Source organism: Cetorhinus maximus, chromosome 23 (assembly GCF_964194155.1).
Source record: "Cetorhinus maximus chromosome 23, sCetMax3.hap1.1, whole genome shotgun sequence".
NCBI classification, from domain to species: Eukaryota; Metazoa; Chordata; class Chondrichthyes; order Lamniformes; family Cetorhinidae; genus Cetorhinus; species Cetorhinus maximus.
The window spans coordinates 28,982,484-29,007,135 of NC_135901.1; the positions used below are offsets into that span (position 1 = coordinate 28,982,484).

At 43.6% G+C, this 24,652-nt stretch overlaps 6 protein-coding genes and 2 pseudogenes across 9 annotated transcripts in view; 4 read left to right on the plus strand and 4 right to left on the minus strand.

The window, feature by feature from the left end:
- The window catches only part of LOC144697284 (uncharacterized), a 555,771-nt gene that overhangs the window by 353,496 nt on the left and 177,623 nt on the right, over nucleotides 1-24,652 (minus strand). The gene's annotated exons all lie outside the window — the stretch shown is intronic.
- Nucleotides 1-24,652, plus strand: part of LOC144697128 (uncharacterized) — a 386,815-nt gene that overhangs the window by 170,753 nt on the left and 191,410 nt on the right. The window lies entirely within an intron of this gene.
- Nucleotides 1-24,652, plus strand: part of LOC144697233 (uncharacterized) — a 192,502-nt gene that overhangs the window by 159,547 nt on the left and 8,303 nt on the right. The window lies entirely within an intron of this gene.
- LOC144697251 (uncharacterized) overlaps nucleotides 1-24,652 on the minus strand; it is a 248,138-nt gene that overhangs the window by 11,375 nt on the left and 212,111 nt on the right. The window lies entirely within an intron of this gene.
- LOC144697178 (uncharacterized) overlaps nucleotides 383-24,652 on the minus strand; it is a 685,261-nt gene continuing 660,991 nt past the window's right edge. The window contains exon 3 of the transcript XR_013580314.1: nucleotides 383-466. The gene's annotated coding sequence lies outside the window, so the exon portion shown is untranslated. The remainder of the gene's footprint in view (nucleotides 467-24,652) is intronic.
- Nucleotides 392-15,348, minus strand: LOC144697944 (uncharacterized; annotated as a pseudogene).
- The window catches only part of LOC144697083 (uncharacterized), a 134,801-nt gene continuing 112,538 nt past the window's right edge, over nucleotides 2,390-24,652 (plus strand). The window contains exon 1 of the mRNA XM_078568898.1: nucleotides 2,390-2,429. The gene's annotated coding sequence lies outside the window, so the exon portion shown is untranslated. The remainder of the gene's footprint in view (nucleotides 2,430-24,652) is intronic.
- On the plus strand, nucleotides 16,024-17,153 carry LOC144697945 (uncharacterized; annotated as a pseudogene).

Consider the following 24,652-nt stretch of genomic DNA (forward strand, 5'->3'; position numbering starts at 1 on the left):
GGGGGTTCAAAATCCAATAGGGATTTCATGAGAAACCTCTGCCCAGTGAGTGGTGAGAATGTGGAACTCACTACCACAGCGAGTGGTTGAGGTGAACAGCATGAATACATTTAAGGAGAAGCTGGATACTTGCATGAGGGATAAAGGAATAGAAGGATATGCCGATGAAGAGGGGTGGGTGGAGGTTCATGTGGAGCATAAATACTGACAGAGACCAATTGAGCCGACTGGCCTGGCCCTGTGCTTTAGACTCAATGGAACAGGGACAAATATGTTTATTTTAGCTCTACCTGTCATGGTAGGAAAAACACTATTTACTATCCAGGATAAAATAAATGTCGTTCATCAGCTTTTGCAGATCATTTCAGTGGAAATGTGCAATCCCAGGCTCAAAGAGCATCAGCCCATTGGAAGCAAAGTTGTGAGACTGGCCAGTCCAGCAGAAAGAAACCCTCTGACCCTCCCACTTCACCAACAATCGGAATGAATGTGGTTCAGTCCTGGATGAGATTAACAGCAGCAATAACAGCAAAATACAAAATCTGTAATCAGTTGAAAAGTTTCTGGTGTCTCCGCAGGCTGGATGACTCAGTGAATCTCTTCCCACACACAGAGCAGATGAACGGCCTCTCCCCGGTGTGAACTCGCTTGTGCGTCAGCAGGTTGGATGACTTAGTGAATCCCTTCCCACACACGGAGCAGATGAACGGCCTCTCCCCGGTGTGAATGCGTCGATGAGTGTCCAGCGCAGATGGGGATTTGAATCCCTTCCCACAGTCCCCACATTTCCACGGTTTCTCCATGGTGCGGGTGTCCTTGTGTCTCTCCAGGTTCGATGATCAGGTGAAGTTTCATCCACACAGAGAACACGTGTATGGTTTCTCCCTGTGGTGAACGTTGATGTTTTTTCAGGCTGTGTAACTGGTTAAAGCTCTTTCCACAGTCAGTTCACTGAAACACCCTCACTCGGGTGTGTGTGTCTCAGGCCTTTTCCAGTCACACTGACGTTTGAAATTTTATGAAGCAGACAGAGCAGACAAACATTTCTCCCAGATTCAAAGGCAGATGATATTCAGGTCTTGAGGAATTGAGTGACTGCCAGGTCTCGATGTGAAGTTTGGTTTGAGATTCCTGTCTGTAAATCCTCCCCTTCTGATAGCCTGTAAAAGGAATTTACAAAAGTCATCACTGTCAGTGCAGGATAGAAACTCAGAACAGACAATTCTAGTTTCTATGGAACATTCTTTCCTTTCTCATTCCCCAAAAGTTGCAAATCTCCATCCCACGCCGTCTGCCTCCCTTCTCACTCTGCTGTACTGAATATACACCCTCCCAATTCTCCTGAAGGGGCTGATTCATGCTGATTTACAGATGCAACTTATTACTTCCTGTGCAAGATGTGAAAATCTTAATATAAATATATTTCCTGATCACAGAGACAGGGAGAATCTGAAGAAGAATTTTTTTTAGGCAGTGATTGTTCATGATCTGGAACTCGCTGCATTACGAAGGTGGTAGAAGTAGAGACGATTTATGATTTTAGAATGAAATTGAATGGGCACTTGAACAAAATACAATTGCAGGGGAATGGGGATAAAAAGGGGAATGGAACTAACTGCATTGCTCTGCAGAGAGTCAACATGGACTCGAGTTGCCAAATAGGCTCCTTCTGTGCTGTAATGACTCTGTCTCTGTTACTAAAGAACCATTATTAATATACACGAGACACATCTCTGTTCTACATTAATTTACTGTTCCCTTAAATGTCAGCCATCTCCTGGGGAAACAGCCCCTCTAATTATGAACATTAGGAAACAGACCATCCTTTCAGCCAGACAAATAAATGTGTCAAACTGAGGGAGCAAAGGATGTCAATGTCTTTAAGAGAGAGACCTGGGCCAACCTTTCCAGAGTCTGCACCCTCCCTGGATTCACTTCCTTTCCCTTCAGTTCCTGCAAGTCAACAATTTGCCCCCAGAATGAGAAAAGAAAGTGTTTTACTCACAGATGTTGGACACAGGAGGAAGTTTTAGTCTGAAGCTCATTGTCCAACCTCCGCATTGTGACGTCCACAATGGAACCCTGCCTAAGTTAGCCAATAGGAATCACTCTGCTCCGCGGTGACGTCCTCGGGTTCCAGTCTGCAGGTCAGGCGCGCGGACACGGGAGCCCAGCCCCCATTCCTCCTCCCCCTCCTCGAGCCAAGGTTTCCAGGCAACCGGCTGACGGCTCCGGCCAGAGAACTCGGGAGAGGGGAAGCTGCGCATGTGCGGGGGAGAGCCCGCCCCTTCCCGTCATGCTGAGGGATTGACCAATGAGCAGCTTTGGAGGACCGGAAGGACCCTGGTCCTCCAGCCAATCAGAGCGCGGGCTTTGTCTGAATGAAGATGAGCTTCACAGACTAAAACTTCCTCCTGTGTCCAACATCTGTGAGTAAAACACTTTCTTTTCTCCCCCTTTCCATTTCTTTTCTCATTTTGGGGGGAAATTGTTGACTTGCAGGAACTGAAGGGAAAGGAAGTGAATCCAGGGAGGGTGCAGACTCTGGAAAGGTTGGCCCAGGTCTCTCTCTCTCTCTCTCTTAAAGACATTGACATCCTTTGCTCCCTCAGCTTGACACATTTATTTGTCTGGCTAAAAGGATGGTCTCTTTCCGAATGTTCACAATTAAAGGGGTGGTTTCCTCAGGAGATGGCTGACATTTAAGGGGACAGTAAATTAACATAGGACAGAGCTATGTCTAGTGTTGTTATATGGTACATATTGGATATATTATTTATGGTTCTGTAATAAAGTTTATTTTTTATTATTTCTAGTCTTGTAATATATATAAGTATATATATAATATCTAAATACGTAGCTATGTTATGTATTTCGAGTCATCGAGTCATTACAGCAAAGAATGCGCCCATTCGATAACTCAAGCCCATGCCGACTCTCTGGAGTAATCCTGTCTGTCCCATTCTCCCACTATATCCCCGTTCCCCCGCCAGTTTATTTCTGTCAAGTGATCATCCAATTTCATTTTGAAACTATTGATTGTCTCCACTTCCACCATCCTCAGAGGTAGCGAGTTCCAGGACATGACCACCTACTGCTGAAATGAAGTGCTTCCTCATATCCCACCTATATCTCTGTTGAAATAATCTTCTACTCTTCTTACACTTAGCCCATTATTATCGGCACTGACAGATATTTAAGACTCGCAGCCTGGGTGTTGATTTTCAATGCTGCAAAGGTTAGTGGTGGGCCAGACGTTTGGAAAATTCTTAGATACCAGCAATGCATCATGAACAAAAAGAGAGAGCAACTGGAGCGTGACTGAAAACTAGCAAGAAATATGAAACAGACAGTAAAAGCTTCCAGAAGTATGTAACAAGGGAAAGAGTAGTGAAAGCAAGCCTTGATCCCCTAGAGGGTGACACTGGGAAATTAATAATGGCAAAGATGGAAATGGCAGAGGCTTTGAACAAGAATTTTGTATCTGTCTTCACAGTAGAACGCTAAAAAATCCCAAGAATAGTAAAAAAGCAGGGGACAAAAGGAAAGAAGAAACTTAAAACAGTCACGATCTCCAGAACAAAAGTACCAGGAAAACTAATGGGACTAATGGCTGACAGGTCTCCGGGACCTGATGGCCTGTTTCCTCAGCTCTTAAGGGAAGTGTCTGCAGAGATAGTGGATGCATTGTTTGTCAGCTTCGAAAATTCCCCAGATTCTGGAAAGGTCCCAGCGGATTGGCAAACCACAAATGTAACACAATCGTCCGAGAAAGGAGGGAGACAGAAAGCAGGAAAATATAGGCCAGACAGTCTAACATCTGTCATTGGGGAATCAGTAGATGTCGCGTATTTGGATTTTCAAAAGGCATTCGCTAAGGGGCCACATAAAAGGTGACTGCACAAGATAAGAGCTCATGGTGTTGGGGATGATATATTAGCACGGATAGAGGATTGGCTAACGGGAAATAGAGAGTCGGAGTAAGTGGGTCACTTTGAGGTGAGCGGTGTGTAAGCAGTGAAGTCCTGCAGGGATCAGTATTGGGGCCTCAACTATTTACAATCCATGTTAATCACTTGGATGAAGGAAGTGACTGTATTGTAGCCAAAATTGCTGATGATACAACGATAGGTAGGAAAGCAAGTTGTGAGGAGGATACAAAGAGTCCACAAAGGTATAGCGATAGGTGAAGTGAGTGGGTGTAAAATTGGCAGAAGGAGTATGATGTATGAAGTGTGAGATTGTCCACTTTGGCAGGAAGAATAGAAAAGTAGAATGTTATTTAAATGGAGAGAGGCTGCAGAATGCTGCAGTACAGAGGAATCTGGGTGTCCTTGTATATGAATCACAAAAAGTCAGTGTGCAGGTACGTCAAGTAATGAGGAAGGCAATTGGAATGTCGGCCTTTATTGCAAGGGGGATGGAGTATAAAAGTAGGGAAGTCTTACTGCAGCTGTTCAGGGTATTGGTGAGACCACACCTAGAGTACTGTGTACAGTTCTGGGCTCCTTCTTTAAGCAGGGATATCCTTGCATTGGAAGCAGTTCAGAGAAGGTTCACTCAGCTGATTCCTGGGATGAAGGGATCTTATGAGGAAACATTGAGCAGGTTGGGCCTATTCAAATTGGAGTTTAGAGGAATGAGAGGTGATCTTATTGAAAGATATTGGATTCTGAGGCAGCTTGACAGGGTAGATGCTGAGAGGATGTTTCCATTCATGGGGGAGCTTAGAAATAGGGACACAGTTTAAAAATAAGGTGTCTCCCATTTAAGACAGAGATGAGGAGGAATTTCTTCCCTCAGAGAGTCGTTTGTCTTTGGAATTCTCTTCCGCAAGGACCAGTGGAGGCCGGGCCATTGAATATATTCAAGGATGAGTTACATAAATTTTTGATTGACAAGGGAATCAAGGGGTGAAAGCGAAGATGAGGAGGGATTTCTTCACTCAGAGGGTGGTGAAGCTTTGGAAGTCTCAACCCCAGAGGACTGTGGAGGCTCAGTCATTAAATATATTCAAGACAGAGATTGATAGTTTCAGATATTGAAGATATCAAGGGATATCGGGGATAGTGTGGGAAAATGGTGCCGAGGTAGATCAGCCATGATCTCATAGAATGGTTGAGCAGGCTTGATGGGCTGAATGGCCTACTTGTGCTCCTGTTTCTTATGATCTCTGTGTCCTGGACATGAAGCAGTGAGTATAGGCATGTGATCAGCATGGACCTTCAGGAGAATTGGGAGGGTGTATATTAGCTACAGCAGAGTGAGAATGGAGAGAGTGTGTGTGGGATGGACATTTACTGCTTTCAGGGTATGAGAGAGGAAAAAACGTTCCATAGAAACTAGAACTGTCTTCTGAATTTCTATCCTGTACTGACAGTGATGACTGTTCTGAATTCCTTTATCAGGATATTAGAAGGGGAGGATTTACAGACAGAAATCTCAAACCAAACTTCACATCAAGATCTGGCAGTCACTCAATTCCTCAAGACCTAAATATCATCGGCCTTTGAATCTGGGAGAAATATTTGTCTGCTCTGTCTGCTTCATAAAATTTCGAACATCAGTTTGACTGGAAAAGGCCTGAGACACACACACCCGAGTGAGGGTGTTCCAGTGAACTGACTGTGGAAAGAGCTTTAACCAGTTACACAGCCTGAAAAAACATCACCGTTCACCACAGGAAGAAACTGTCCACGTGTTCTCTGTGTGGACGAAACTTCAACTGATCATCGAACCTGGAGAGAGACAAGGACACCCACACCGAGCGAATCCCTTCCCACACCATGGAGAAACCGTGGAAATGTGGGGACTGTGGGAAGGGATTCAAATCCCCGTCTGAGATGGAAATTCATCGGCGCATTCACACCGGGGAGAGGCCGTTCACCTGCTCTGTGTGTGGGAAGGGATTCGCTCGGTTACACCACCTGCAGACGCACCAGCGAGTTCACACCGGTGAGAGACCGTTCACCTGCTCTGTGTGTGGGAAGGGATTCATTGATTCTTCCAACATGTACAGGCACCAGCGGGTTCACACCAGGGAGAGACTGTTTACCTGCTCAGAGTGTGGGAGGGGATTCAGTCGGTTATGCAGACTGCATTCACACCAGCAAGTTCACACTGGGGAGAGGCTGTTCACCTGCCCTCAGTGTGGGAAGGAATTCACTCACTCATCCCATCTGCAGACACACCAGCGAATTCATACCGGGGAGAGGCCATTCATCTGCTCTCTGTGTGGGAAGGGATTCACTCAGGTATCCCATCTGCGAACACACCAGCAAGTTCACACTGGGGAGAGGCCATTCAACTGCTCTGATTGTGGGAAGGGATTCACTCGGTTATCAAAATTGCAAATGCACCAGCAGGTTCACACTGGAGAGAGGCCGTTCACCTGCTCTGAGTGTGGGAAAGGGTTCATTGCATCAAGCACCCTGCTGATACATCAGCGAGTTCACACTGGGGAGAGGCCTTTCACCTGCTCTCAGTGTGGAAAGGGATTCACTCAGCTATCCAGCCTGCTGAGACACCAGCGAGTTCACAAGTGATTACAGTGTTTGGAATCTGCTGTTATTGCTGCTGTTAATCACACCCAGGACTGAACCATGTTCATTCTGACACTTGGTGAAGTGGGAGTGTTGGAGGGTTTCTTTCTGCTGGACCGGCTGGTCTCACAACTTTGCCCCCAGTGGGCTGATGCTGTTGGACCCTTGTTGAGAATACCGAATTTCACATTTCAGAAGGATCACAGAAGAAAGGGCTGTTTGGAAGTTAAAAGATATTTAGTTTGCATTTCTATTTGGAACCACCCAAAGCATGCCATGTTGCCATGGAGATGGGCTGTGTTGGTCAGATGGTTCTTTTGTATAATTTATCTGGGTGTTTCTCACAGAAGAAAACTATCACAGTTTGAGTGTCAATTTGACTGTGGTAGACTGGGAAACTACATGAAAAATTATGACGGTAGACAGGCAATAGCTAACATTGAAGGAATTATTACATATTTATAATAAATATAGATTCCTTTAAGGAACAAAAATCCAATCGATAAAGTGATGAAACTGTGGCTAAGAAGTAAAACTAAGGATAGCATTAGATCAAAGGAAGAGACTCATAACGTGGCCAAGATAGTAGTAAGCCTTTTACTTCTTGTTTATCAAGAATCTATCCAGCTCTGCCTTAAAAATTTTCAAAGACTCGGCTTCCCCCACCCTTTGAGGAAGAGAGATCCAAAGACTCTCTACTTTCTGAGAGAAAAAACTCTCCTCTGTCTTAAAGAGGTGACCCATTACTTTTAAACCGTGACCCCAATTTCCAGATTCTCCCACAAGAGGAAACATCCTCTCCACATCCACCCTGTCGAGGCCCCTCAGGATCTTATATGTTTCAATCAAGTCACCTTTTACTCTTTTAAACTCCAGCACATACAAGCCCAGCCTGTCCACCCTTTCCTCATAAGACAACTCTCCCATTCCAGGTATTTGTCCAGTGAACCTTCTCTGAACTGCTTCCAACACATTTACATCCTTCCTTAAATAAGGACACCAATACTGTACACTGTACTCCAGATGTGGTCTCACCAATGCCCTGTATAACTGAAGCATAACCTCCCCACTTCTAACAATAACATTTTGTTAGCTTTCCTAATTACTTGATGTACCTGAATAATTAGCTTTTGTGATTCATGCACAAGGACACCCAGATCCCTCTGAATCTCAGAGTTCTGCTAACTCTCACCATTTCAATAATATGCTTCGTTTGTATTCTTCCTGCCAAAATGAACAATTTCACATTTTGCCACATTACACTCCATTTGCCAGATCCTTGCTCACTCCCTTAACATGTCTATATCCTTTTGTAGTCTCCTTATGTCCTCTCCACAACTTACTTTCCTACCTGTCTTTGTGTCATCCACAAATTTAGCAACCATACCTTCGGTCCCTTCATCTAAGTCATTAATATAAATTGTAAAAAGTTGAGGCCCCAGCACTGATCACTGTGCACACCACTCGTTACATCTTGCCAACCAGAAAATGACCCATTTATGCCTACTCTATTTTCTGTTGGCTAGCCAATCTTCTATCCATGTCAATATGTTACCTCCCACAGAATGAGCCTTTATTTTCCACAATAACCTTTGATGTGATACCTCATCAAATGCCTTCTGGAAATCTAAGTTAGTGTTCCACTGGTGCCCCTTTATCCACAGCACTTGTTACTTCTTCAAAGAACTCCAATAAATGAGTAAAATAAGATTTCCCTGTCACAAAACCGTGTAGACTCTGCCTGATTACCCTGAATTTATCTACGTGCCCTATTATAATGTCTTTAATAATAGCTTCTCACATTGTCCCTCTGACAGATGTTAAGCTAACTGGCCTGCTTTCTGTCCCCCTTTTTGAATGAAGGAGTTACACTCACTATTTTCCAATCTAATGGAACCTTCCTGAATCTTGGAAATTTTGGGAAATTTCAACCCACGCATCAACTATCTCACTAGCCACTTCTTTTAAGACCCTAGGATGAAGTCCATCAGGACCTAGGTTCTTGTCAGCCTGCAGCTCCAACTATTTGCTCAGTACCACTTCTGTGGTGATTGTAATTTTCTTGAGTTCCTCCCTTCCATTTCCTGTTTTACAGTTATTTCTGGGATGTTACTTGTAATCACTGTAGTGAAGACCAATGCAAAATACCTGTTGAATTTATCTGCCATCTCCTTATTTTCCATTATTAATTCCCCAGACTCACTTCCAAAAGACCAACGCTCACTTTGTTAACTCTTTTCCAGCTAGCTTTCTCTCATACTCTAATTTTTCCTTGCTCTTTAATCTTGTAGTCATTTTTTTCTGTCTTTTATATTCTGTCCAATCTTCTGACCTGCCAGCCATCCTTGTGCAATTATATGCTATTTCTTTAAGTTTGATACTATCTTTAGTTTTTATAGTTAACCACAGATGGTGGGTCCTCCCCTTTGATAGTTTCTTTCTTGTTAGAATGTATCTATTCTGTATATTCTGAAATATGTCTGCCATTGCATCTCTATTGACCAATCCCATAACCTAAATCGTCATTCACTTTAGCTAGCTCTGCTTTCATGCCCTCATAATTGTCCTTCTTTAAGTTTAAAATACTAGTCTTGGACCCACTCTTCTCTCCCTCCAACTGAGTGTAAAATTCAATCATATTGTGATTGCTGCCACCTAGGGGCAGCTTCACTACAAGCTCATTAATTAATCTTATCTTGGTGTGCAATACCAGTCCTAGTAGACCCTGCTCTCTGGCTCCTGAACGTGCTGTTCTAGGAAAACATCACAAAAATATTTGATGAACTCCCTATCTAGGCTACCTTTGCACATCTGATTTTTTTCAGTGTATATGTGATTAAAATTCCCCATAATTATTGCCGTTCCTTTCTGAAAAACTCCCATTATTTTTTCCTTTATACCCCGTCCTACCATGATGTTAGTTAGGGAGCCTGTACACCACTCCCACAATTGCCTTTATCATTTCTCATCTTTACCCAAGCTGCTTCTACATCCTGGTTTTCTGAACTTAGATCATCCCTTTCTATTGCACTAATGCCATTATTAATTAACAGTGCCAACCCTTCACCTTTTCCTAGCTTCCTGTCCTTTCGAAATGTCATGCATCCTTCAATTGTCAGTTAGTCTGTTCATCTCCAAAGTCTCAGGAAGGTGTTGAAAATGTCAGATTTTGTAAACAACTATACTTGAATTTTCAATTTAATTTCAAGATAGAATGAAGTTGAGAGCCTTAAAGGTAACTAATCAGCATGTCTACCTGGATACAAGGCTCATGTGATTAACATTGCCATGTAGAGGCGCTTTAATAAGGGAAGGATCCATCGGAAGCCATTGTCGGATTAGATTGGAAAACTCCCCGTAAAGGCATCCCTGAATTTCACAGACAGATCAATCTGCCAGGATCCGAGAGAGAGCTGATAGAGGCGGCAAGTCCCTGTTTCACCACGTGGGAATATGGATGGGACATTGTGCTCACATTGAAAAGACCAAGTTCATGAAGACTTAAAACAAGACTGGAAGATTTGCCTTGCTTGAGTTAGAGGGATGACCCAGGAGAACCTTCACTGAAAGACAGTTCTGGGGTTAAAGGTTGCCAGACTGGGAAAGGAAAAGAATGAAGCAAACCTTCAAGAGCAAAGAATCACTTTGGACAGGTTCCAGGAGAATTGAGTGTCTACTTCAAGGGCGAAGTAAAATATAACTGTGGAGTGGGATTTTTGATTATGTTCAAAGTAAAATGGCAAATTTCTGTTTGATCATTTAAGGTATATGTTGCTGTGGTGGTGTTTAGTCAATATTATTTTTAGATTGTTTGTTGCAGTAAAAGTCACAAAACTTGAAGTATTGTTGTGTGATCCTTTAATTTGTTCACTGGGAATTTGAATTTCTTTTTAGAAGTTACCAGTCTTTACAGAGATCCTAACATTTGGTTTAGAGCCACAAGTTTCGACTTCCCATTTGAGCCTCCAGCACCTTTCTGTCTCTCTATTGCTCATGTCGATGACGGCCAGGCGACGGAGCTGAGGGCTGAATTTAGCTGTGAATAAAGGGGTCTGCACCCGAGTTGGGAAACTGCCATGGGCGTCGCACTGATAAGAGAGACAGGAAGGTGCTGGAGGACTGACTGGGAAATGGGCCTCCAACCAATCAGGGCACAGGAGTGAGTGACCATGGCTAATGGTGACATGACCTCCGGGGTTCAGTGCTCCTGTGTCCAAAGCGGGAGTCACGGGAACAGAGTACAGAGGAGCTGAAGAGAAACAATTTTGGACCAGTACATTATGCACATCCTTTTACTCTAGTTCGCTTTGATCCTCAAGTAATTTTCTGTTTGATTTTTTAATCACATCCTATTTCATTACTAAACTTTTATCAGTAAAAATATTTGATTTTTCTGAACTTTTCCTGATTAGATTTATGCACTTTAGTGAAGGTGGGTGAGAGAGGATGGCAGGCTTTTTAACAGAAAGTGAGACCCTCTAAGGTAATTGACAAAGGAGCCAGAGGGGGAGATGAGGTTTTATTTTTCTGTTGACACACAATGTTAGAAAATGGATTTCAGGGAGTCCATTGTGATTTACTAATTCATCGAAGTTCTTAGAGGAAGTAACAAGAAATGTGGATAAAGGAGAACCTGTAGATGTGGTTTACTTAGATTTCCAGAAGGCATTTCACAATATGTCACAGCAAAGGTTACTACACAAAATAAGAACGAGTGGTGGAAGGTGTAACATATTAGCACAGATAGAGGATTGGTTAGCTAACGGGAAACAGAGAGAAGGCATAAATCGGTCATTTTCGAGTTGGTAAGATGTGACAAGTGGAGTGCCACAGGAGATCAGTGCTGGGCCCTCAACCATTTACAATCTATATCAATGATTTGGATGACGGGATCAAATGTATGGTGGCTAATTTTGCTGATGACATAGATACGTAGGGAAATATTTTGTGAAGAGGTTTTAAGGAGCCTGCAAAGGGGTATAGATGGTTAAGTGAGTGGGCAAAAATTTGGCCGACGGAGCATAATGTGGGAAAATGTGAACTTGTCCACTTTGGCAGGAAGTATAAAAAAAACAGCATATTATTAAAATGGAGAGAAATTGCAGAACTCTGAGGTACAGAGGGATCTGGGTGTCCTGGTACATGAACCACAAAAAGTTAGTCTGCAGGTACAGCAAGTGATGAGGAAGGCAAATGGTATGTTGTCGTTTAGTGCAAGGGGAATTATAAATATGAAAGTAGGGATGTTTTCCTGCAGCTGTACAGGGCCTTGGTGAGACCACATCTGGAACACTGTGTACACTTTTGGTCTCCTTATTTAACAAGTGGCATAATTGCATTTGAAGCAGTTCAGAGAAGGTTCACTCGCCTGATTCCTGGAATGAGGGGGTTATCCTCTGAGGAAAGGTTGGACAGGTTAGGCCTGTATCCATTGGAGTTCAGAAGAATGAGAGATGATCTTATTGCAACTTATAAGATCCTGAGCGGACTTGACAGGGTGGATGCTGAAAGGATGTCTCCCCTTGTCAGAGAGAATAGACATAAGGGATACAGTTTAAAAATAAGGGCATTTAGGACAGAGATGAGGAGAATTTTCTCCCAGGAGCTTGTGAGTCTGTGGAACTCTCCCAGAGAGCAGTGGAGGCCGGGTCACTGAATATTTTTAAGGCTGAGTTTAATAGATTCTTGATTGACAAGGGAATGAAAGGGTTTCGGAGGTTGGAAGGAAAGTGGATTGAGATCATAATCGGATCAGCCATGATGTTATTGAATGGTGGAGCAGACATGATGGGCCGAATGGCCTACTCCTGCTCCAAATTTGTATGTATTATCCCTTTATCCCCTTTTCCCAAACTCTGAAATGATTCACAGTGATAACCCTTATTGGTGACAGTGGTTAGATTTTATTCAGTATAAATAAGACCTGACACATGCTCATGCCTGAGCACTAGTATCAAAGTGCAGCAGCATTACCATTACACTCTGGGTAGAAGCACCATCTCCATGTAAATGCTCCCTGGTCTGTCCCAGATGCCATGGCACCAGTCAATGCAATATGTAAAACCTCTACAAATCTCTGTGCTCAGGGAATCCCTTCTGATACTTTTTTACATCACAAAATCTGCGGAGCCTGATTTAATCCAATCATTGCCGAGCTAACGTTGGAACAGACCAATTACAAAACCTGTCATTGAACCATCTATACCCGCCCAAGCCACATCGAACTCTCAAACAATTGGCTTCCCACCCTCCGTCCCCGGGACAGGGAGTCAGCATTCCCATGCCAAGCAGTGAAAACACGGTGGCCTTGACACCCAGGTGTCGTCTAGGATTCAAGGCACTCTTGTTTTCTTTGTCCTCTCGGAGCTGTTCATCTCCCTGTTCCCACGTAGCAAGTCATCTGTTCTCAGCTCTGCCAGATTTCTGCTGAAGTTTGGCCCCTTTTACACCTTTTGGGTCAATAAAACATTCAGAGAATGAAGACCCGAGTGTGGTTTTCATTAAAAGAAGTTCATCGGCAAAGGATACAAATTTCGCCAAGATACAGCGATCAACTTATTCATTTGATCTCCACTTTCTTGCCTTTCACTGGAACGTAGGTGGAAACCAGATTGTTACATTCCACTGAACTACACCCAGGGTGAGTTATTCCAATTCCTTTACTGTCCAGTACAACACTTTCCTAATATCTTCAAAAGAGAAATTAAACATTCCCATTTGATTTCAGGCATTAACATATTTTATTTGTTCTTTACTGTAGATGTCAGGCTGGGGTCGGTTTCCTTCGAGCACAGGAGGTTGAGGGGAGATTTGATAGAGGTGGACAAGATTATGACAGGTTTAGATAAGGTGGAAAAAGAAAAGCTGTTCCCATCAGCTGATGGTACAAGGATGAGGGGGACACAGATTTAAGGGTTTTTGTAAGAGATGCAGGGGGGATATGAGGAAGAACTGTTTTATGCAGCGAGTGGTAATGAGCTGGAACTCGTTGCCTATGTGGGTAATGCAAGCAGAGACGATGTACAATTTCAAATGGAAATTGGGTGGACACTTGAAGGAAATAAACTTGCAAGGATATGGAGATAGCACGGGACAGTGGGACTGCATTGCACTACAAAGAGCCAGCATGGATTCGATGGGCTGATTGGCCTCCTTTTCTGTCCTGTTGGCTCTTGATCTAAAGAGAACAATTTCAGCTGCTCCAGTATCTGCAGCCAACTGAAGTCCCTCATCCCTGGTGCCATTCTCGTAAATCTCCTCTGCACTCTCTCGAAGAACTTCACATCTTTCCTAAAGTGTGGGGCCCAGATATAGGGTTCCATTCTAGAGGGATAGAATTGAAAAGCAGGGAGGTTATGTTCAACTTGTTTCGAACCATGGTTAGACTACACTGGGAGTACTGTCAACATCTGTGATCTCCATTTGGAGAAAGGAAATAGAGGCACTGGAGAAGGGGCAACAAAGATTCACAAGAATAATACCAGAAATGAGAGCATTTAACCCTCAGGAAAGGCTGGGGCTGCTTTTCTCTAGAAAAGAGAAGACTGAAGGGTGATATGATGGAAGTCTTTAAGATGATGAAGGGGTTCAATAATCCAACAGGGATTTGATGACAAACCTCTTTACCCAGCAAGTGGTGAGAATGTGGAACTCGCTACCACAGCGAGTGGTTGAGGTGAATAGCATGAATACATTCAAGGGGGAGAAAGGAATAGAAGGATATGCTGGTGGGGGAGGATGAAGAGGGGTTGGGGGAGGCTCAAGTGCAGCATAAATACTGACATAGACCAATTGAGTTGACTGGCCTGGCCCTGTGCTGTAGACTCAATGGGAGAGACAAATGTATTTATTTTAGATCTACCTGTCGTGGTAGGAAAAACACTATTTACTATCCAGGATAAAATAAATGTCCTTCATCAGCTTTTGTGAATCATTTCAGTGGAAATGTGCACTCCCAGGCTCAAAGAGCATCAGCCCACTGGAAGAAAAGTTGTGAGACCGGCCAGTCTAGCACAAAGAAACCCTCTGACCCTCCCACTTCACCAAGTGTCAGAATGAACATGGTTCAGTCCTGGATGTGATTAACAGCAGCGATAACAGCAGAATCCAACCCCTGTAATCACTTGTGAACTCTGTAGTGTCCGAGCAGGGTGGATAACAGAGTGAATCCTTTCCCACACACAGAGCAGATGAACGGCCTCTCCCCAGTGTGAACTCGCTGGTGGATCAGCAGATGGGTTTACCAAGTGAATCCCTTCCCACACTCAGAGCAGGTGAATGGCCTTTCTCCTGTGTGAACCTGCCAGTGTGTCAGCAGGGTGGATGAATCGCTAAATCCCTTCCCACACGCGGAGCAGATGAATGGTCTCTCCCTGGTGTGAACCTGCTGGTGTGTCAGCAAGTTGGATGACTTAGAGAATTGCTTCCCACATTCAGTGCAGGTGAACGGCCTCTCCCCAGTGTGAACTCACTGGCGTGTCTGCAGGTTGAATGACTTAATGAAGCCCTTCCCACACTCAGAGCAGGTGAATGGCCTCTCCCCGGTCTGACTGTGTTGATGAGTTTCCAGCTCAGATGGGCAACGGATTCCCTTTCCACAGTCGCCACACTTCCACAGTTTCTCCATGGTGCAGATCTCATAGACAGACATAGAGTCTATGTCTATCCGTGTGTTGAGATTCTGTTGAGGCCGCGAACATACTGAGAACACATGAATGGTCTCATCTGCTGTGAATGGTGTGATTTTGTTTTCAGGCTGTGTGACTGGTGAAAGCTCTTCCCACATTAAGTGCACAGGAAACACTCTCACTTGAGAATGGCCAAGCAGGCTCGATGGGCTGAAGGGCCTACTTGTGCTCCTATTTCTTATGATCTCTTTGTCCTAGACAGGAAGCGGTGAACGTGGATCTGTCGATCAGCATGAATCAGCACCTTCAGGAGAGTTGGGAGTGTGTATATTAGGTACAGCAGAGTGAGAATGGAGGGAGGGTGTGTGGGACAGAGATTTACCGCTTTTGGGGGAACGAGGGAGTAAAGAATGTACCATAGAAACGAGAATTGTCTGTTCTGAATTTCTGTCCTGTACTGACAGTGATGATTTTTGTAAACTCCTTTTACAGGATATTAAAAGGGGAGGATTTACAGACAGAAATCTCAAACCAAAGGTCAAATTCTCAAAAAGAGTCACTGGAATTATCTGGACCGGAATATGATCAACCTTTGAATCTAGAAGGAGAAATGTTTGTCTGTTCTGTCTGCTTCAAAAGATTTTGAACATCAGTGTGACTGGAAAAGGCCCGAGACACACACACACCCGAGTGAGAGTGTTTCCAGTGCACTGACTGTGGAAAGAGCATAAAGCAGTTACACAGCCTGAAAATACATCACCGTTCACGGCGGAGAGAGACTGTACACGTGTTCTCTGTGTGGACCAGGCTTCAGCTGATCGTCGAAGCTGGAGAGACACAAGGACACGCGCACCATGAAGAAACCGTGGAAATGTAGGGACTGTGGGAAGGGATTCAAATTCCCATCTGAGCTGGAAACTCATCGACGCAGTCACACTGGGGAGAGGCCCTTCACCTGCTCCGAGTGTGGGAAGGGATTTGCTCGGTTATACCACCTGCAGATACTCCAACCAGTTCACACTGGGGAGAGGCCATTCACCTGTTCTCAGTGTGGGAAGGGATTCACTGATTCATCCAACCTGAAGGCACCAGCGATTTCACACCGGAGAGAGACCGTTCACCTGCTCACAGTGTGGGAAGGGATTCAGGAATTCATCTGCCCTGCTGACACACCAGCGAGTTCACACTGGGGAGAGGCTGTTCTCCTGCTCAGAGTGTGGGAAGGGATTCAGTCGGTTATGCAGACTGCAGTCACACCAACAAGTTCACACTGGGGAGAGGCCATTCCTCTGCTCTGAGTGTGGAAAGCGATTTATTCAGTTATCCCACCTGCTAATACACCAGTGAATTCACAATGGGGAGAGGCCGTCCAGTTGTTCTGATTGTGGGAAGGGATTCACTCAGTTTTCTAAATTGCAGGTGCACCAGCAGGTTCACATTTGGTAGAGGCTGTTTACCTGCTCTGAGTGTGGGAAGGGATTCACTGCATCATCCACCCTGCTGATACACCAGCGAGTTCACACTGGCGAGAGGCCGTTCACCGGCTCAGAGTGTGGGAAGGGATTAACTCAGTTATTCACGCTACAGGAACACGAGCGAGTTCACACCAGAGAGAGGCCATTCACCTGCTCTCAGTGTGGGAAGGGATTTACTCAGTTATCCAACATGCTGAGACACCAGCGAGTTCACTCCGGGGAAAGGCCGTTCACCTGCTCTGTGTGTGGGAAGAGCTTTGCTGAGAAATCCACCCTGCAGAGACACCAACGCGTTCACACCGGGGAGAGGCCATTCACCTGCTCTGAGTGTGGGAAGGGATTCACTCAGTTATCTGATCTGTTGAGACACCAGCGAGTTCATAAATGATTCCAGGGGTTGGATTCTGCTGTTATTGCTGCTGTTAATCACATCCAGGACTGAACCATGTTCATTCTGACACTTGGTGAAGTGGGAGGGTCGGAGGGTTTCTTTCTGTTGGACTGGCCGGTCTCACGACTTTGCTTCCAGTGGACTGATACTGTTTGAGCCATGTTCAGAATATTGAGTTTCATATTTCACAGGGATCACAGAATGAAAGGGTGCTTGGAATGTGAAAGGCATTTAGTTTGCATTTCTGTTTGGAACCACCCAAAGCATGCCACTTTGCCATGGAGATGGGCTGTGCTGGTTAGATGGTTCTTTTGTATAATTTATCTGGGTGTTTCCCACAGAAGAAAATGATCACAGTTCAAGGGTCAAGCTGACTGTGGTAGATTGGGAAACTACATGAAAATCGATGACAGGCAATAGCTAACATTGAAGGAATTATAACATATTTACGACAAATGTAGATTCATTTCAGGAACAAAAACCCAACAGGAAAAGTGATGCAAGTATGGCCAAGAAGAGAAGTTGAAGATTGCATGAAATCAAAGGAAGAGGCTCATAAAGTGGCCAAAAAAAGTAGTAAGCCTGAGGATTGGAGCATGGTTTGAATTGAGCTTCTTTTGAATTCAGCAAAGGAGGACCAAGAGGCTGAGTTCCAAGAGTTCCAAAGACTCACTACCTTCTGAGAGAAAAAAGTTCTCCTCTGTCTTCAACAGGTGACCCATTACTTTTAAACCGTGACCCCAATTTCCAGATTCTCCCACAAGAGGAAACATCCTCTCCACATCCACCCTGCCGAGGCCCCTCAGCACCTTGTATCTTTCAATCAAGTCGCCTCTTACTCTTCTAAACTCCAGCGGATACAAGCCCAGCCTGTCCAACCTTTCCTTATAAGACAACCCTCCCATTCTTGGTATTAGTCTAGTAAACCTCTGAACTGCTTCCAACACATTTTCATCCTTTCTTAAATAAGGAGACCAACACTGTACACTGTACTCCAGATGTGGTCTCACCAATGCCCTTCCTACTTCTAACAATAACATTTTGTTAGCTTTCCTAATGACTTGATTTGCCTGAATAATTAGCTTTTGCGATTCATGTACAAGGACACCCAGAACCCTCTTCAACTCAGAGCTCTGCAATCTCTCACCATTTCGATAATATGCTTTGTTTTTATTCTTCCTGCCAAAATTGACAATTTCACATTTTCCGACATTACGCTCCATTTGCCAGATATTTGCCCACTCACTTAACATGTCTATATCCTTTTGTAGTCTCCTTATGTCCTCTTCACAACTTACTTTCCTACCTGTCTTTGTGTCATCAGCAAATTTAGCAACCTTCGGTCCCTTCATCCAAGTCATTTATATCAATTGTAGAAGTTGAGGCCCCAGCACTGATCCCTGTGGCACACCACTTGTTACATCTTGCCAACCAGAAAATGACCCATTTATGCCTACTCTGTTTCCTGTTAGCTAGCCAATCTTCCATCCATGCCAGTATGTTACCCCCTACACAATGAGCTTTTATTTTCCACAATAACCTTTGATGTGGCACCTCATCAAATGCCTTCTGGAAATCTAAGTTAGTGTTCCACTGGTTCCCCTTTATCCACAGTGCATGTTACTTTTTCAAAGAACTCCAATAAATTGGTTAAATATAATTTCCCTCTCACAAAACCATGTAGACTCTGCCTGATTACCCTGAATTTATCTATGTGCCCCGTTATAACGTTTTTAATAACAGCTTCTCACATCTTCCCTCTGACAGATGTTAAGCTAACTGGCCTGCTTTCTGTCTCTGTTTTTGAATGAAGGAGTTACACTCACTATTTTCCAATCTAATGGAACCTTCCTGAATCTAGGAAATTTTGGAAAATTTCAACCCACGCATCAACTATCTCACTAGCCACTTCGTTTAGGACCCTAGGAAGAAATCCATCAGGAACTGGCTTGTTGTCAGCCTGCAGCTCCAACAAATTTGCTCAGTACCACTTCTACGGTGACTGTAATTTTCTTGAGTTCCTCCCTCCCTTCCATTTCCTGATTTACAGCTATTTCTGGGATGTTATTTGTATCTCCTGCAGTGAAGACTGATGCAAAATACCTGTTCAATTCATCTGCCATCTCCTTATTTTCCATTATTAATCCCCCAGACTCACTTTCTAGAACACCAATGCTCACTTTGTTAACTCTTTTCTGCTTTAAACATCTAGAGAAACTCCGTTTTTCTACTTTCAGCTAGCTTTCTCTCATAATCTAATTTTTCCCTCCTTATTAATCTTTTAGTCTGTCTTTGCTATTTTTTATATTCTGTCCAATCTTCTGATCTGCCAGCCATCCTTGTGCAATTATATGCTTTTTCTCTAAGTTTGATACTATGTTTAGCTTTTATAGTTAACCACAGATTGTGCATCGTCCCCTTGGAATTTTTCTTCCTTGTTGGAATGCATCTATTCTGTATATTCTGAAATAACCCCTTAAATGTCTGCCACTGTATCTCTACTAACCTAATCCATAACCTAATTTGTCAGGTCACGTTAGCTAGCTCTGTTTTCATGCACTCATAATTGCCCTTCTTTAAGTTTAAAATACTAGTCTTTGACCCACACTTCTCTCCCTCAAACTGAATGTAAAATTCAATCATATTGTGATTGCTGCTACCTCAGAGCACCTTCACTATGAGGTCATTAGTTAATCTTATCTAATTGCACAATACCGGGTCTAGTATAGCCTGCTGTCTGGTTCCAGAATGTGCTGTTCTATGAAACTATCCTGAAAACATTCTATGAACTTCCCATCTAGGCTTCCTTTGCCCATCTGATTTTTCCAGTCTATATGTAAATTAAAATCCCACATATTTATCGCTGTACCTTTCTGACGTGCTCCCATTATTTCTTCCTTTATTCTCCGTCCTACCATGTGGTTACTGTTAGGTGTCCTGTACACCACTCCCACAAGTGACTTCTTCCCTTTATCATTTCTCATCTCTACACAAACTGCTTCTATATTCTGGTTCCCTGAACTTGGCCATCACTCTCTATTGTGTAAATGCCATCATTAATTAACAGTGCCACCCCTCCACCTTTTCCAAGCTTTCTGCCCTCCCTAAATGCCATGAATCCTTCAATATTCTGTTAGTCTCCAAAGTCCCAGGAAGGTATTGAAAATGTCAGATTTTGTATATGGCTATATTTAATTTCAAGATAAAATGAAGTTGGGAGTCTGAAAGATAACGAATTGGCATGTCTGCCTGGATCCAAGGCCCATGTGATTCACATTACCATGGAAGTGGGGTCTGATAGGGGAAAGATCCACAGGAAGCCACTGTAGGATCAGATTGGAAAGTTCTCCTAAAAGGCATCCCTGAATTTCACAGACACATCAGTCTGCCAGGGTCCAAGAAAGAGAGAGCTGATAGAGATGGTATGTCTCTGTTTCACCACATGGGAATGTGGATGGGACCTTGCGCTCAGATTGAAAAATCAAATTAATGAGGATTTAAAATGAGACTGGAAGATTCGCCTTGCTTGAGTTAGAGGGAGAACCCAGGAGAACCTTCACTGTGAAAGACAGTTCTGGGGTTAAAGGTTGCCAGACTGGGAAAGGAAAGGAATGAAGTAAACCTTCAAGAGCAAAGAATCACTTTGAACAGGTTCCAGGAGAACTAAGTGTCTACTTAAGGAACAGAGTAAAGTATAACCGTGGAGTGGGATTTTTAATTGTGTTAAAAGTAAAATAGCAAAGTTATGCTTGCTTGTTTAAAGTGTATGTTGCCGACAAATATTATGTTTCTTCGTTGTTGCTTCTAGTTTGTTTGCTGCAGTAAAAGTCATAAAACTTGTAGTCTTGTCATGTGATCCTTTAATTAGTTCACTGTGAATTTGAATTTCTTTTTAGAAATTGCTCATGTCAATGACAGCCAGGCGACGGAGCTGAGGGCTGAATTTAGCTGAGAATAATGGGGCCTGCGCCCCAGTTGGGAAACTGCCATGGGCGTCGCACTGATAGAGAGACGGGAAGGTGCTGGAGGACTGACTGGGAAATGGGCCTCCAACTAATTGGGCATAGGAAGCAGTGACAGGGACTAATTGTGACTTGACCCCTGGGGTTCACTGCCCCTGTGTCCAAAGCAGGGAGTCATGGGAACAAGGTACCCAGGAGCTGAAGAGAAACCATTTGGGTCCAGAACATTGTGCACATCCTTTTACTCTGGTCGTCTTTGATCCTCGAGTAATTTTCTGTTTATTTTGTTCCCCATGTTACATTTCATGAATAAATATTTGATTTTTCCAGACTTTTCCTCATAAAATTTATGCACTTTAGGGAAGGTGGGTGAGAGGGGTTGGCAGGCTCTTTAACAGGAAGTGAGTCCCTCTAAGGTAATTGACAAAGGAGCCAGAGGGGGAGATCAGGTTTTATTTTTCTGTTGACACACAATGTTAGAAAATGGGGTTCAGGGAGTCCATCGTGATTTAATAATTTATCAAAGTTCTTTGAGCAAGGAACAAGAAATGAGGATAAAGGGAAACCTGTAGATGTGGTTTACTTAGATTTCCAGAAGGCATTTCACAAGATGCCACAGCAACGGTTACTACACGAAATAAGAACTGGTGGTGGAGGGGGTAACATATTAGCACAGATAGAGGATTGGTTAGCTAACAGGAAACAGAATAGGCATAAATAGGTCATTTCTGGGTTGGTAAGATGTGACAAGTGGAGTGCCACAGGAGATCAGTGCTGGGCCCTCAACCTTTAACAATCCAAATCAATGACTTGGATGATGGGACTGAATATATGGTGGTTAAATTTGCTGATAACACAAATATGGAGGAAAATAAATTGTGAAGAGGACTTAAGGAATTTGCAAAGTGATATCGATATGTTAAGTGACTGAGCAAAAATTTGGCAGATTGGGTATAATGTGGGAAAATGTGAACTTGTCCATTTTGGCAGGAAGAATAAAAAAAACAGCATATTATTAAAATGGAGAGAGATTACAGAATTCTGAGGTACAGAGGGATCTGCGTGTCCTGGTACATGAACCACAAAAAGTTAGTCTGCAGGTACAACAAGTGATTTGGAAGGCAAATGGCATTTTCATGTTTATTGCAAGGGGGATGGAAAATGAAAGTAGGGATGTTTTCCTGCAGTTGTACAGGGCCTTGGTGAGACCACATTTTGAATATTGTGCACAATTTTGGTCTCCTTATTTAAGAAAATACAGAATTGCACTAGAAGCAGTTCAGAGAAGGTTCACTCGCCTGATTCCTGGAATGAGGGGGTTATCTTCTGAGGAAAGGTTGGACAGGTTAGGCCTGTCTTCGTAGAATATAGGAGCAGGAGAAGGGCATTCGGCCCTGCAAGCCTGCTCCGCCATTCAATATGATCATGCCTGATCCTCGATCTCAATGCCGTACTCCCGTGCTTTCCCCGTACCCCTTGACACCCTTAAAAGTCCAGAAATCTATGTATTTCCTTCTTCAATATAGTCAGTGACTTGGTCTCCATAGCCTCTGTGGGAGAGAATTCCAAAGGTTCACCACCCTCTGAGTGAAGAAGTTTCTCCTCATCTCAGTCCTTAATGGAGTTCAGAAGAATGAGAGGTGATCTCATTGCAACATATAAGATCCTGAGGGGACTTGACAGGGTGGATGCTGAAAGGATGTTTCCCCTTGTCAGAGAGAATAGACAGAGGGGATACAGTTTAAGACAGAGGTGAGGAGAATTTTTTTTCTCTGAGAGTTGCCAGTCTGTGGAACTCCATTCCCCAGAGAGTGGTGGAGGCCGGGTCAGTGAATAGTTTTAAGGCTGAGTCAGATAGATTCTTGATTGACAAGGGAGTGAAAGGGTTTCGAAGGTGGGAAAGAAAGTGGATTGAGGCTACAATCAGATCAGCCATGATCTTATTGAATGGTGGAGCAAGCTCGAGGGGACAAATGGCCTACTCCCACTCCTAATTTGTATGTATTAATCCTTTATCCCCCTTTCCCAAACTCCGAAATTATTCACAGTGATGACCCTTATTGGTGACAGTGGTTAGATTTTATTCAGTAGAAATAAGACCTGACACATGCTCATGTCTGAGCAGTAGTATCAAAGTGCAGCAGCATTACCATTACACTCTGTGTAGAAGCACCATCTCCACGTAAATGCTCCCTGGTCTGCCCCAGATGCCATGGCACCAGTCAATGCAATATGTAAAACCTCTACAAATCTCTGTGCTCGGGGAATCCCTTCTGATACTTTTTTACATCACAAAGTCTATGGAGACTGATTTAACCCAATAATTGCCAAGCTAACATTTGTACGGACCAATTACAAAACCTGTCATTGAACCATCTGTACCTGCCCAAGCCACATCAAACTCTCAAACAATTGGCTTCCCACGCTCCGTCCCCGGTACAGGGAGTCAGCATTCCAAACCACAATTTCCCTTCCTGTCACCTCACCTCACCCAATCATCCTCACCCAGAGAACAATCACAACAGGAATAAAAACAGGATAAGTGTAGCAATCAAATTAAAAATAAATGCACAGCCAGTCATAGTTTTTATTTAGTGTTCACTAATTAGCAAGAAAACCCGAAGTAGGAGGTCCCCCAGGATTCTTACAGTCCACACCTTGAGGGGGAGGAGAACTCTCTCTCCGACCCCTCACTCAATTTCACTCCGTTATTTTCCAGTTCTGTTCTGGCCCCGCCTGGGGTAACATCTACTCAATCTTGTCTGCTCCAGAAGGAGCGCTGTGAGTTCCAGGTTACTGGTACATAAGGACATATGCTTCAAGTAACAGATCAAGCCTGGACGTAAAAGATTCTCCAGTTCTCTCCTTACCCCTGTCCAACTTGTGGAGAGTTGTCACTCAGTATTATTTCTGCCAAGCCATTCATTGTCCCAATCCATAATTTTTTATCCCTTTCTGTTTAGTTTTATTCACTTTTCAACCATGACTGGTGTCTTTAATTCTATCCTGACTGTTTTAAAGTCAGTTTCTCTCTGGAGCGTTTGTCAGTGCCCTGATCACATCAAAATGTTGTCTCATTCCTCTGGCCACATTAACCATTTCATGCCATACTGTTTGTCAAGTCGCTGTGTATGTTTGGAACACTTCCATGTATTTCACCATGAACTTCCTCCTATTAGTTGCTTAACATCTAACTAACCACATCTGCACGTACACTGGTATCCCAATAGCATGCCAGACATTTTTTGACTTTCATGTTATCTTATCTAAAATTCATGGGGGCGGTGGGAGGGGGAGAAAGCGGGGGTGTATGGGTCTGCCTCAAGACCTTTACTGATCTCACTCTGTGCAGTCCCGATATTTCAGGTAGTGGCCAGGATTTCAACTGTGGTTTTCTTTAAAAAAAGGGGTCAGAGGCAAATGATTTAAACATTTCCAAGAGAAAGCTATTGACTTATTCATCTTGTCTACACTTCCCTGAATTTCACTAGAATCTACATGGATACCAGATTGATCTATTCCATTCAACTACACCCAAGGTGAGTTATTCCAATTCCATCACTGCCCAGTGGAATTGTAAACATTCCCATTTTATTCCAGGCATGAACATATCTTCTTTCTTTGTTCTGGCTGGGACTGTTTCCCTTGGAGCAAA